This window comes from Hordeum vulgare, chromosome 7H (genome assembly GCF_904849725.1).
Source record: "Hordeum vulgare subsp. vulgare chromosome 7H, MorexV3_pseudomolecules_assembly, whole genome shotgun sequence".
In the NCBI taxonomy this organism is placed as follows: domain Eukaryota; kingdom Viridiplantae; phylum Streptophyta; class Magnoliopsida; order Poales; family Poaceae; genus Hordeum; species Hordeum vulgare.
Window position 1 is genome coordinate 391,150,683 of NC_058524.1, and position 11,513 is coordinate 391,162,195.

Sequence of the window (11,513 nt, forward strand, 5' to 3'; positions counted from 1 at the left end):
AGTTTGAATTTAAAGGCTTCCAGTGAGCTCGGAAGCCAAAAGCAATATTCGCTTATAAACACATTAATTACTTAATATATAAGTCTTCAAACCACGAAAATTAATAAGAGCAGTAGATGCACTTACACTGTTGTTGCTGTACGCGCACCCGCGCCTAACCTCGCCGCGGCTTGCTGCTGCTCGGCAACCGCTGCGGCTGCTGAATGCTCCGCTTCCTGTCGCTGTTGCTGCTGCTGAGCGGCCGCTGCTTGCCGCTCCTGCTAAGCTGTTGCCATTGCTTAGTTGTTGATGCCGCTGCGCTACAGCTGCTCCGCGTCGTCCGTTTGGGCGCTTCCCGTCGCTGCTGTTGGCCATGGCCGATTGCGCCATGCGTGTGCATGCGGCTGTGTGTGTTTGCGTGAGTGACTGTACGTGAGCGAGTGTACGTGAGTGAATGTGTGTGTACGTGCGTGAGTGTACGGCCAGGCCATGCCTCGTTGTGACACCGGCCAGTCCGTGTTTAATTAGGCCAGGCTTAGTTTTGTAGTACTATGTTAGTGCTAAGTTAGTCTAATAGTAGATGACATGTAGGCTACGATTAAATAAGTTAGGTTTATTTATTTGTTTAGGTGAATAGTGTATGACATGTAGGCCAAATCTGCCCTTTGAAAGTTAAATTGACTCGGTCAAACTCGTTTTAAACAATTTCAAAATGTTATTAAAACTTTAAAAATTCATATAAAATAATCTATAATTCGGATACAAATATTTTATACATGAAAGTTGATTAGAAAAATAAAACGGGCTCGGATACATTGTCCGTGTCACACGTTTCTAGCATAATGAACGTGAAATTTTTTCATCGTTTTCACCTGTTCGGTAGTATCCAGAGACCCGTCCGTCCATGACGTGTAGTACTACGTTAGCTCATGTCTAGCGCTGCATATAGCTATGTCATACTTTGTGATGCATTTGATTACACTGTTATTTATTGTGTTTCCCCTACATTGCTTCCTTTCTGATAGACCCTCGAGACCGATGATGATCCGGTGATCGTCTACTTCCCGGTCGAGGATCCGTATGTGTCTGCAGAGCAACAAGGCAAGCAAAACCCGCTTGATAATTTATATATCACCTATTCTTTCTTCCTCATGTTTGCATTAAAATTTTACTACTATTGTAGTTAGCTCCTATATCTGATGCATAGCCTGTTTTTGATAAACTGCTACATTATTCTTCTGCACCTTAAAACTGTTTAGTATAGGTGGAGTCATCCTCTTTGCCCCCCTTAGACCAGTTGCCCCCGCTTTATCATCAAGTCTCGATCACATGATTGACGAGCCATGAACCGACATGACACTCACACCCCCTTTAGTTGTAAGATGTTGCAGAGCTACTATCGAGTACCATGGGTGCACCTCGTTACGTACTCCTGATGTTGGCGTTGTGGTGTAGTTAACCGGCGGTGGTTCACGGAGGATGATTCCGTTAATGACTCTGTCGTACAACCCATCAAGCTGGCCCTGCGAGGGTGATTCCTCGTTGGCCACCTCGACGGTTACATCGTCCGGAATCCATCGAGGGTGATTCCTCGTTGGCCACCTCGACGGTTACATCATCCAGATCCATCGAGGGTGATTCCTCGTTGGCCACCTCGACGGTTAAATCGTCCGGAATCCATCGAGGGTGCTTCCTCGTTGGCCACCTTGACGGTTAAATCATTCGGAATCCATCGAGGGTGATACCTCGGATCCCTCTCATGTTATAGCCACACGGTTACTTGACCTTGTTACTAGGAACATTGATAAATGATGTGTTGCGGGCGGATTCCCGCATGGATGTGTCGATGAGTTAATTAAAATGCTAAGGATTTGGGTATTTGATCTGGGTTGGTCAGAGACATTTTCGCACTAACCGTCTACGTGGGAGAAGTTATGGGTACTCGACGTCATGGTATCAGCCGAAGCTCTTCAGACGTGAGCAATGGAGCGGCGCTCGCCAGAGTGGTCTGGATTATCATCGTTCTTGTATAAGAGGTGCCAGGAATGACATCGGTCACCCTCGCAACGTGCAGGAGCGCAATGGGTGATGGGCCCATGAACCCTGCGCGCTTAGGATTTAGACCGGCGGGCTGACCTCTCTGTGGAGCCTAGGTGGGCTGCGACGTGTTGATGTTCCGAGGCCGTGCATGACCCAGAAAAGTGTGTCCGGCCAGAGTTTATCAAGCGTGACGGAAAACTTGGTGCACCCCTGCAGGGAAGAAATTAACTATTCGAACAACCGTGTCCACGATTAGAGAATGATTTGGAGTTGTGCCCTGATCTTATACAACTGAACGGTTTGTTAACTGGGATGTTTGCTCCGGGATTACTTCCTCGTAGGGAGTCGAGGAAGAATCTCTGGGTGTGACTTTAATTAATATTAGTGCAACAATATGACTATTAAGTATGTTACCTGTTCTACTCTCGTTCATTACTGCAAGACCCCTGAAGATGATAGTCTTTGATAGGACTAGGCCTTCTCTCTCGAATTGTTGTCCAAAATGACCCCCTGTGGAACGTGAATGCCAGAAAAGACCAGCTGCGAACGAAAAAAGAGAAAATGACCCCCTCCCCGGGTGGCGGCAGGCGCGCCAGGCGGCACGTGGCACCTGCCGCCACCGCCCGAGGCGGCCGTGGGACCTGCCGCCACCGCCCGAGGCGGCTGGGGCCTGCCGCCACCAGCTGAGGCGGCCGGCTGGGCACCCCGTTCCAGCCACGCGTGCCCGTAACGGACAAAACCTGGGTGGTCCCTGCCGCCACCTCCCGAGGCGCCCGGCCGAATCTCTGCAGCAACGCCGAATCTCCGGAGGGTGCTGTCTGGCCGCGCTAAGTTCCTGCTCGAAATTTTCCCGCTCTAAGTTGCATGCGGTATTGGATGTAGTCCATCCGTTCCAAAATATAAGACCTTTTAGGTATTTCACTCGGAAACTACATACGGAGCAAAATGAGTTACTTTATACTCTAAAGTATGTCTATGTACATTTGTATGTAGTTTATTGTACAATCTCTAAAATCCCTTATATTTAGGAATGGAGGTAGTTTTTTTTTACGAAGGGAGATTTCCTAAATAAAAGTCTTTTAAGAAGTTTGTACTAGAAGACTACATATGATGTATATGGACTCATTTTAGAATGTAGATTCTGTCATTTTGCTTTGTATGTAGTCATGTGTGCCTAAGTTTCCCGCTGCAGTTTCCGGCCTAATTTTCCCACGTTATTTTCTTGCCTAAGTTTCCCGCCTAAGTTTCCCCCTGCAGTTTCTCGTTTTGGCGCCATTTTTTCCCGCGTAGACATCCGGCAGAGTCTATAAAAGGAGGCAGGGAGTGAAACTCTCTTCACCATCAGCCAGACTTCAAAGCACCTGCACCTCCATAGTCAGTATGAGTTTGCCTTGTTCGGATCAGAGCATTAGGCCTAGGAAAATGCAGAGTGCAAGCTTGCCTCGGGGGGTAGAAGCAGTTCGATGTTGGTGCGTAGATGTCTGCAAGGTGAAGGAGGTGACGGATTTTTCAGATTGGTTGGGCATGAAGTTTTTCATGTGCGCCAATTATGAATCTGATCCACCCGAATCTATTTCTGCGTACATCAGGCCTCCGGTATGCTCAAGTCATCCAGATTATTGTTATTTGATATTATTGTTTACTTGAATCTGATCCATCCTTTAGTATCCTCCTCCTCTCTGCATGTACTATCGTTGGATTGACACGGAAATGCCGGACTGGGCGGTGACCGAGATTCGTGAAAGAGGTCGCCGTGCATGGGCTAGCTTGGACTTGGAAGAGCGTCGTGAGAAGGCTGAAGTAGAGGAGAAAGCAGAGCAGAAGAAAGAGTGGGAACATTACTGTGTGGAGAAGAGGGCTTTTCTTGATAAGATGATAAGGAAAAATCAAGAAGAGAAACTTCGGCTGGAGGAGGTTTACAGACAGCGAGAACAGGCCCGTGAAGCTGAGAGGGAGAGAAAGAGAGAAAGGGCTCGTGCCGCCAAGGCAGCAGAAGAAGCTGGTGATGGAAAAGGAAAATATCCACGTTGGACTCAGTAGATTTATTTTATTGTATGTTAAGTTGTGTTAGTTGTATCTTAATTTCTGCAAGTTGTATCTTAATTTCGGCAAATTGTATCTTATTTTCAGCAATGTGTATCTTAATTTCTGCAATGGGTATCTTAATTTCAGCTACGTGTATGTTCATTTATATCCCGCCATTTATTTGCCGCCTAGCTTTCCCGCCATTTTTTTCCCGCGTATAGGTTTGCCGCCATTTTGTTCCTGCCTCGCTTTCTTGCCCTCGCTTTCCCGCCCTCGCTTTCCCGCCTCGCTTTCCCTCCTCGTTTTCCCGCCATTACTTATTCGTATCGCTCTGCTGCACCTATAAAACCCCCTCCAGACCAAGGCGGGTAAGGAGTGTGCTGAAAATGTCTCATTATCCTTTCGATCGTAGTTTTCACAGTGGTATGTCCGAGTGTCTTCTGCACTTAGCTAGCAATTTCAAGATAGATAATAGAATAGTTTCATGGGACGAATTCATTATTAGTGACACGCTACTGAATGGGGTTGCCCACGCATTAGCTAGGAAGGGGTGGCCTGCAAGGACATATGAGGAGATTCGGAAAGAACTTCTGCGGTTGAATGAAAGATGGAAGAAGAAAGGCCAACACATACGCGGTGGCGGTGGAGTAAAACATCCCTTCTTATGGATTGACAATAGTGAGGACGAAGACGATATCTTCATGCCGAGTACCAAGAGCGCGTCATCGACGAAGGCCAAGAGCGCATCATCGACGAAGGCCAAGAGCGCATCATCAACGAAGGCCAAGAGTAGCGCTTCGTCAAAGGGTGAGAGCTCTGCATCGTCGAAGGATGACGACGACTTTATGTAGTTTTTTTATGAACTCTACATCTTAATGTATCTTATTATGTATGTTATTTTATGAATCTTATTTTATGTATCTTATTTTATAGAAGCAACTTGAAATATATCGAGAACTTTTATTTCATGAAACTACATAGATGTCTTGTACGTACATCTGAAAGTTTGAAACTGACATAGAGAGATGCAATTGTTCGCACACATACATAGACGAATCACCCTATGCGACAACGACCAGCTGGCCTTGCCCGACGACCGGAGGGTGACAATCGATCAGGGGGTCTGTGTTCACGAAGACCACGACCGTACTATCCCTCGTGTTCCTGTGTCTGCGACTCATGCATAGGTGGTGGAGTCTGAAATCCATATTGAGATGATGATTCTAAATTGTAGGTGAATGGCTGTGACTCAGAATTGATATAAGATGGACCAATAACGTCCTGCCCAAAAAAATCATTTATCATTCCTGGGAGCGTGCATTGAGTATCATGGGTTTCTGTGAGTATTTCTTTCTGTACGCCACGCTGGGTATGTTCATCTCCCCATGATGGATCATTAATTTCCTGCTCCACGAAACTTTGTGTTTAAAAAAAAGATGTGTACATAGAAGTTATGTAATTGCCTATTATAATTCTACATACCTGACCGCTGTTGTAGCTTTGTGCTCCCTCGCTTGTCTCAGCCCAACGATTCTCCTGGGGCATCCTAATCCCTCGCGTGGGCAGATATGGCTGAGATCCTTGAGTGTGTGCGCCATATGCTGTATATGCATCCTGCTCCACAAAATGAGTCTGTTCGGGCGTCGAACCTAAGTCTGGAGCATTTACCTGTGATGTCTGCCCATGTATTGGTAGAGACGAGTCATGTTGTGGAAGTGTCGGTGTAGTATTAGGACCCTCTCCCCACCGCATGGACGACGACGGCGCCGCACTCGGTCTAGCTGACCTCGGTTCCGGAATGTTGTATGCTGCAGTGACAACGTCGTTCTCTGTACCGCATCTCGTAAACCTTGTGCTGACGAATTCGCTAATTTTCTTAAAGAAGGACCTTCCTTTAGGATCAATTCCCTGGGCTCGCATTCCTTCCCTCGCCATCGCTTGTACTTGGGTGCAAATATCAATCTGAAAATAATCGTTGTTCGTTGGTTGAATTGTTCATTAAATGATGGACCTGAATAGCAAGATGTTGATTATTACCGCGGAGTCACGATAGTAAGCTGATGATGTGTCCATCCGTCTCTGCAACTGTTCCATATGCGTTGGATGTGTTGGCATCGTAGGTGGTTCACTCGTCAGTCTAGTACGCGTGCTCATGCGATACCAATTATAGTACGCTTCTGTCGTAGTTGCATCGTACGTTCTGCATAAATAAATTAACATTAGTAAAGTTACATCACATTCTGTATTTTATAAGCACATAATTAAATTGAAATTAGTAAAATTACCGTTGCTGAGGCACTATATTTTGTAGAGCTTCATTATTCCACTGATTTATCCATTCAGTGTTTTCTGCATTCCAGTCCACACCAGATCTGCCCATATTGCTCATCCTGTAATTATAGATAACAAAAAAATTCAAGAATAGTTGATGGAATATCTATTTAGCTAGGTCACATCTTACTTACTTATGAGTTTCTTCGTCGATACATCTTGGAACCGGTGGTGGAATATCTTGATATAGACCGAACTGTCTCATGACACGGTCAAGATTATACGGTTCCACAAACCATAGATAGAGTAAATTGCAGTGAGTCATCCAGAAGGAACTATCTCTCACGCATTCCACTGGCATGTGTTGCGAACCAAATACCATATCAATGTGCGCCTCAGTCCACGGGTTCCATGTTATTAGTGAGTCGTTAAGAAGCTCAAACTGATCATGGTATATGGGGTAACAATTTTTTGCAATTTTAGTAGACCATTTTTTCCGACCCAGCATCCACCGGCTGGACATAGTTACAACACCATCACCATAGTTGTACGGGGTTGCGGGTTCTACTATCTGCGGTCGTCCTACAGGTAAGTATTCCCAGGACCACAACTGTAGAAACTCGTAGGAGACACAAAGTAATGGAGCTTTAGATGTGAATGCAATTTTCTGAGTGGCATCACACAACCCTCGGTATGTGTGAGAAAGCAAAGCAGAACCAAAGCTATATGGTGGATTTTGGGGTAAAGGTTCGTCTACTACCTTTGCAGCAAAATAGATGAGACCAGGCAAAACTACCTCCCCGTGAGAATTAGGAAACATCACACCAAAGAGCCACAACAAATATGCAAACAAGTGTCTCTTCGTTGTCTCAGGATCAGCATGGGTAGATAAAATTTCGAAGTTAATACGAAGCCAGCTGAGTGGGACACCTCGAGGCGGACCAGAACGATCTGATATGGGCATTTCGAGCCTGAGACGGGCAGAGACATCTGCTGGCCAATTAGGAGAAACTCGTGGATGTACCACTGGCACACCTCTAATTGGTAAAGCTGTGATCATTGACACATCTTTTAGAGTAGGTGCAAGCTCTCCACATCGAAACTGAAGTGTGTGGGTCTCCGGTCTCCATCTATCAACGAGGGATGTCAAAAGGGATGTGTCGGCAGTAAAACTACCTCGACGAGCTGCGATGTTCGCAAAATGTAGGAGTCCATAAGCCTCAAGGTGTTCAAGGAACCGATTATGTATTGACCAGGGCGTCTTTACAGTTCGAAGTCGGAAGGTCTGAGGAGGATTTTCATGATTTGGATTTATGAAAAGCTAGCAACGGTGGTGGTTGTCGTGATAACCATTCAAAAGCTGGGGCATTTCAGCCATAACCTGCAATCATGATGAAATTAAATTAAATATTCCGAATATTACATCACGATGAAATTAAAATACATATTCCGAATATTACATCACGATGAAATTAAAATACATATTCCGAATATTACATCACGATGAAATTAAAATAGATATTCCGAATATTACATCATGATGAAATTAAAATACATAGCATGATTACATATCACGCAGTGTTGTTGTTACGATACGGACACTCCCTACGCGGGTGACCAGCACACCTACATACGCGGCATCGCCTTGGTTCTCCCAACTGGCTGTGGTCCATGTCATTGCGATGACGCCTAGACTGACGCCGACCCTTGCTGGTTCGCATCAATGCGGGATCTGGAACCCATGTGGTGCCTTCTGGCCATAATTGCTTGTAGTTCATATCAATGCCCCATGCCCAAAACTCACCGTTCCAAGTGTTGTACAAATTGTGCATGTTGAAGTATGGTGATACGTATGGCTCGACACTAATTTGTTGATCTCCAGCTGCCCGCAATACGTGACTGCAAGGATATCCCAGAAGCTTGGGCTTGTTGCAAGTGCACTCACACGAGGTTGCGCCAAGCGTCACATCTTGTTTTTTTGCTCCCCTGTGGTGACCCTTAACAAACTTTGCTCGCACACTAACTTCCCATTTATTCCTAAGTGCATCTACCTGCCTGCACCCATGTCTTTGCGACTTCTTTGCTTTGTCATCGAGATGTCTTTGCATCTTCTCAGACGAGGTCTTGTTCAAATCAACTAGTGCCTTGGCAACGGTGACTCTATCTGCAAAGTATGACACAGTCCGGTTCCAAGTTTCATCAATTAGTGCTGTGATAGGTAGTGCCCTCACCCCTTTAAGAACACCATTGTACACCTCAGACATGTTGCTTGTCATTATACCGTATCTAGCGCCAGTGTCCTGAGACTGCGCCCACTTGTACAAATTGGGACAATTCTCACTAATCCACTGGCTCAAATTTATTGTTGTTTGACGACCCCTCCGGTCTTCTCTCGCCGGGAGGGATGCGCGCTCAATCTGACCATTGATACCTGCCCAGATAGCATTCATTTTTGCTGCAGGTTTCTACATGCACATCCACTTGAATAGCTTGAACCAATCTTTGTTTTTGAATTTCGAATAAAAATTAGCTGCCAAATGCCTCATGCACCAGCTTGTCTCCAGATCGGGCCACCCCCAATCTGGATCTTGTGAAGCCTTAATTATCTCAAGCGCACTTAATAGTCCGGTGTTGCGATCAGAGATGATGCAAACCCCTTCCCGATCTTTTATGACACCCATCTTCAGGCAACACAGGAACCATAGCCAACTATGTTTGTTTTCGCTCTCCACTAGTGCATAGGCAATAGGAAGAAGTTGATTGTTTGCATCAGCTGCCATCGCCACTAAGAGTGTGCCCTTGTACTTTCCAGTGAGAAATGTACCATCAATTGATACAACCGGATGACAATGCTTGAATGCTTGTATAGTCTCGGCGAATGCCCAGAATAAGCGGTGCAGGATTTGCTCGTCCGGGTTCAATGGATTTGGACGTTCTTTCCGGAAAACTTGAGTCCCCCTGTTAGCAACTGAAATCTGATGCAACATTCTAGGGGCAAAGGAGTACGCCTCCTCATAGGTTCCATCCAACCTCTGAAATATCTTTTCCTTTGCATGACGAGCCTTGCTATAGCTGACAGGGAAACCAATCAGATCAGATGCAGTTGCACGCAAAGCCCTAATACTAATATTAAGACTTTGCTGCACAATGGTTTGCATCACCTGTGACACATATTCTGCAGTCACATTGCGGTGCTCTGAAAGAGTGCCGGTTTGCTCACAACCATGTTGCTCTATTTTTGTGACATGCCATGGCTGACATACCCCAGGCTTCTGGCGAGCAATAACTCTTCCGCGGCAACCCGCTTCGTGATGGATGCATATGAGCTTCAACTCCTTTTTACCAGACTGCTTCACTCTATGTTGCCTGTGTATAGCAATTGCATAGCTATGTATTGCTTGTTTAGCAGATTTCTTATTTGGGAAAATCTGTCCAACGGCCAGACTCCCCGCGTCTAGGCTAGCAACAGAGTGAAATTCATTTGTGATGCTCATAACCTGTAAAAACTCTGGGTTGAGTGCTGCAGCGACCGCCTTCTCAGGAGGAAAAACTTCATCATCATCTGATTCCGAAGATGCAGAAGAATGACCATCATCGTCATCATCTAGCGCCTCCGGCAATCCCTCGACATGTTCGCTCTTGTCAACGACCGCAGACCAATATCCCGTGTCATACACTTGTTGGCCACCTGTTGGTTCCGATGGGCCGGCGTCGGGGGCTACAGTTATGGCCATATGTTCGCCACCACTTGGTTCCGATGGGCCGGCGTCGGGGGCTATAGGTATGGCCAACTGGGCCTCACCGGCACCGCTACCGCACTCGGCGACATCACTGGCAGAAATGAACTCCACATAAACCATGGGTTGTCCATAATGGAGTTATTGGGAGTGCTTGCAAAACCCATGTACGACGCCCATGCTCTTTCACCAGTAACCCATCGCAGAACCCAACGATTTCCTCCCTCAACCACGAAAGCCTCCAGGGTCATTTTTTTCCATTCATCGCTGAACCAAACACCGATCGGATGCACCTTCTAACTGCCGCATACTCTACATTAACCATGTCTTTCACTACAACCGTAGTCATCCCGCACCTAGAAACATCCACACCAGAAGGACCCTCACGTCCCATGTGCCCATAAAACACTAACAAATTTTCCATAGTACCTAACAAGCAGCCATATTTACATCCTTAGTCCATTAGAAATCATATTTTTATATTTACATTGTAATAACAACATCCATTACTTATCTTTTTTACATATAACAATTTAACAACATCCATTACATCTACGCATAATAATTTATATTGTACCATTTATCATGACACTCCATCTATAAAATAAATAGAAGATGAATTACAATATGTCATTCATACCTCTGGTTTAAATAAGGATATCCTTCCGAATATAATATATCACCAGAATAATATCAGCGAATTCCACCTATTTTCATATGAACAAAAATATTACACACATAATTATTTCCATGCTAGCAAATGTCTAATAATACATACTGCATGCATATATATATATATCACGAGTCATATTTCTACGGGGTTGACAAATTATCACATAAACAAATATATTACACACGCGTCTTGCAAGTAATAATACTAATGGAGCTAACGTATTATTACATGTTTTTTTACAAAAATGCTAGTTACATAGGCATTTTTCCGGCTCCTTTCTAAATACCAGTTGTATGCAAACACGAACAAATCATCGGTAATATATGAACAGAGTGGACCTATTATCACATGAACACAAAGATGAACAGAGTCTCATACCTTGATCTTCAACTTAGTAGTTCATATCGCATGACAAAATAGTTCCAAAAAAGTGATAATACACTCCCTAAGACAAAAGATAAACACATACTAATTAGAAACTAATCAAACAAAATAAAAACATCATGCATGCAAACACGACCAACATGAATGGAAAACTCTTACCTTGATCTATCTTTTCTTCAACTACAACGTCTTCAAAATCTAACTTTAAACCGTCCTAAATCGGAACTTAAACCGTCATATGGACTAGTTCTTGAGAGAAACAGAAGAGAGTGAGAAAGAGAAGCAGTGTGGGTTCAAGCAAAGAAGAGAAACGAGTGAGAGAGGAGGCAGCGATGCAACTCCTTTATACAGAAAATTTTGGCACTATTTTCTCGGTGGAGAGCGGGAAAAATTTCGACGGTGCA

The 11,513-nt window shown here is 44.9% G+C and overlaps 2 long non-coding RNA genes across 3 annotated transcripts; both read right to left on the reverse strand.

The window, feature by feature from the left end:
* Nucleotides 1–5,941: 5,941 nt before the first annotated feature.
* LOC123413623 lies at nt 5,942–6,386 on the reverse strand. Its single transcript, XR_006613774.1, has 3 exons — nt 6,330–6,386; nt 6,082–6,244; nt 5,942–6,006 (listed from the first exon to the last, which is right to left on the reverse strand). It is a non-coding gene; the product is annotated as an uncharacterized LOC123413623 (long non-coding RNA).
* Nucleotides 6,387–7,612: 1,226 nt separating this feature from the next.
* LOC123413035 lies at nt 7,613–11,308 on the reverse strand. 2 transcript variants are annotated; one of them, XR_006613667.1, is made up of 4 exons: nt 11,269–11,308; nt 11,104–11,170; nt 10,693–10,759; nt 7,613–7,696 (listed from the first exon to the last, which is right to left on the reverse strand). It is a non-coding gene; the product is annotated as an uncharacterized LOC123413035 (long non-coding RNA). The 2 variants fall into 2 exon arrangements; XR_006613666.1 differs by lacking the exon at nt 7,613–7,696 and adding an exon at nt 10,448–10,481.
* Between the last annotated feature and the right edge of the window lie 205 nt (nt 11,309–11,513).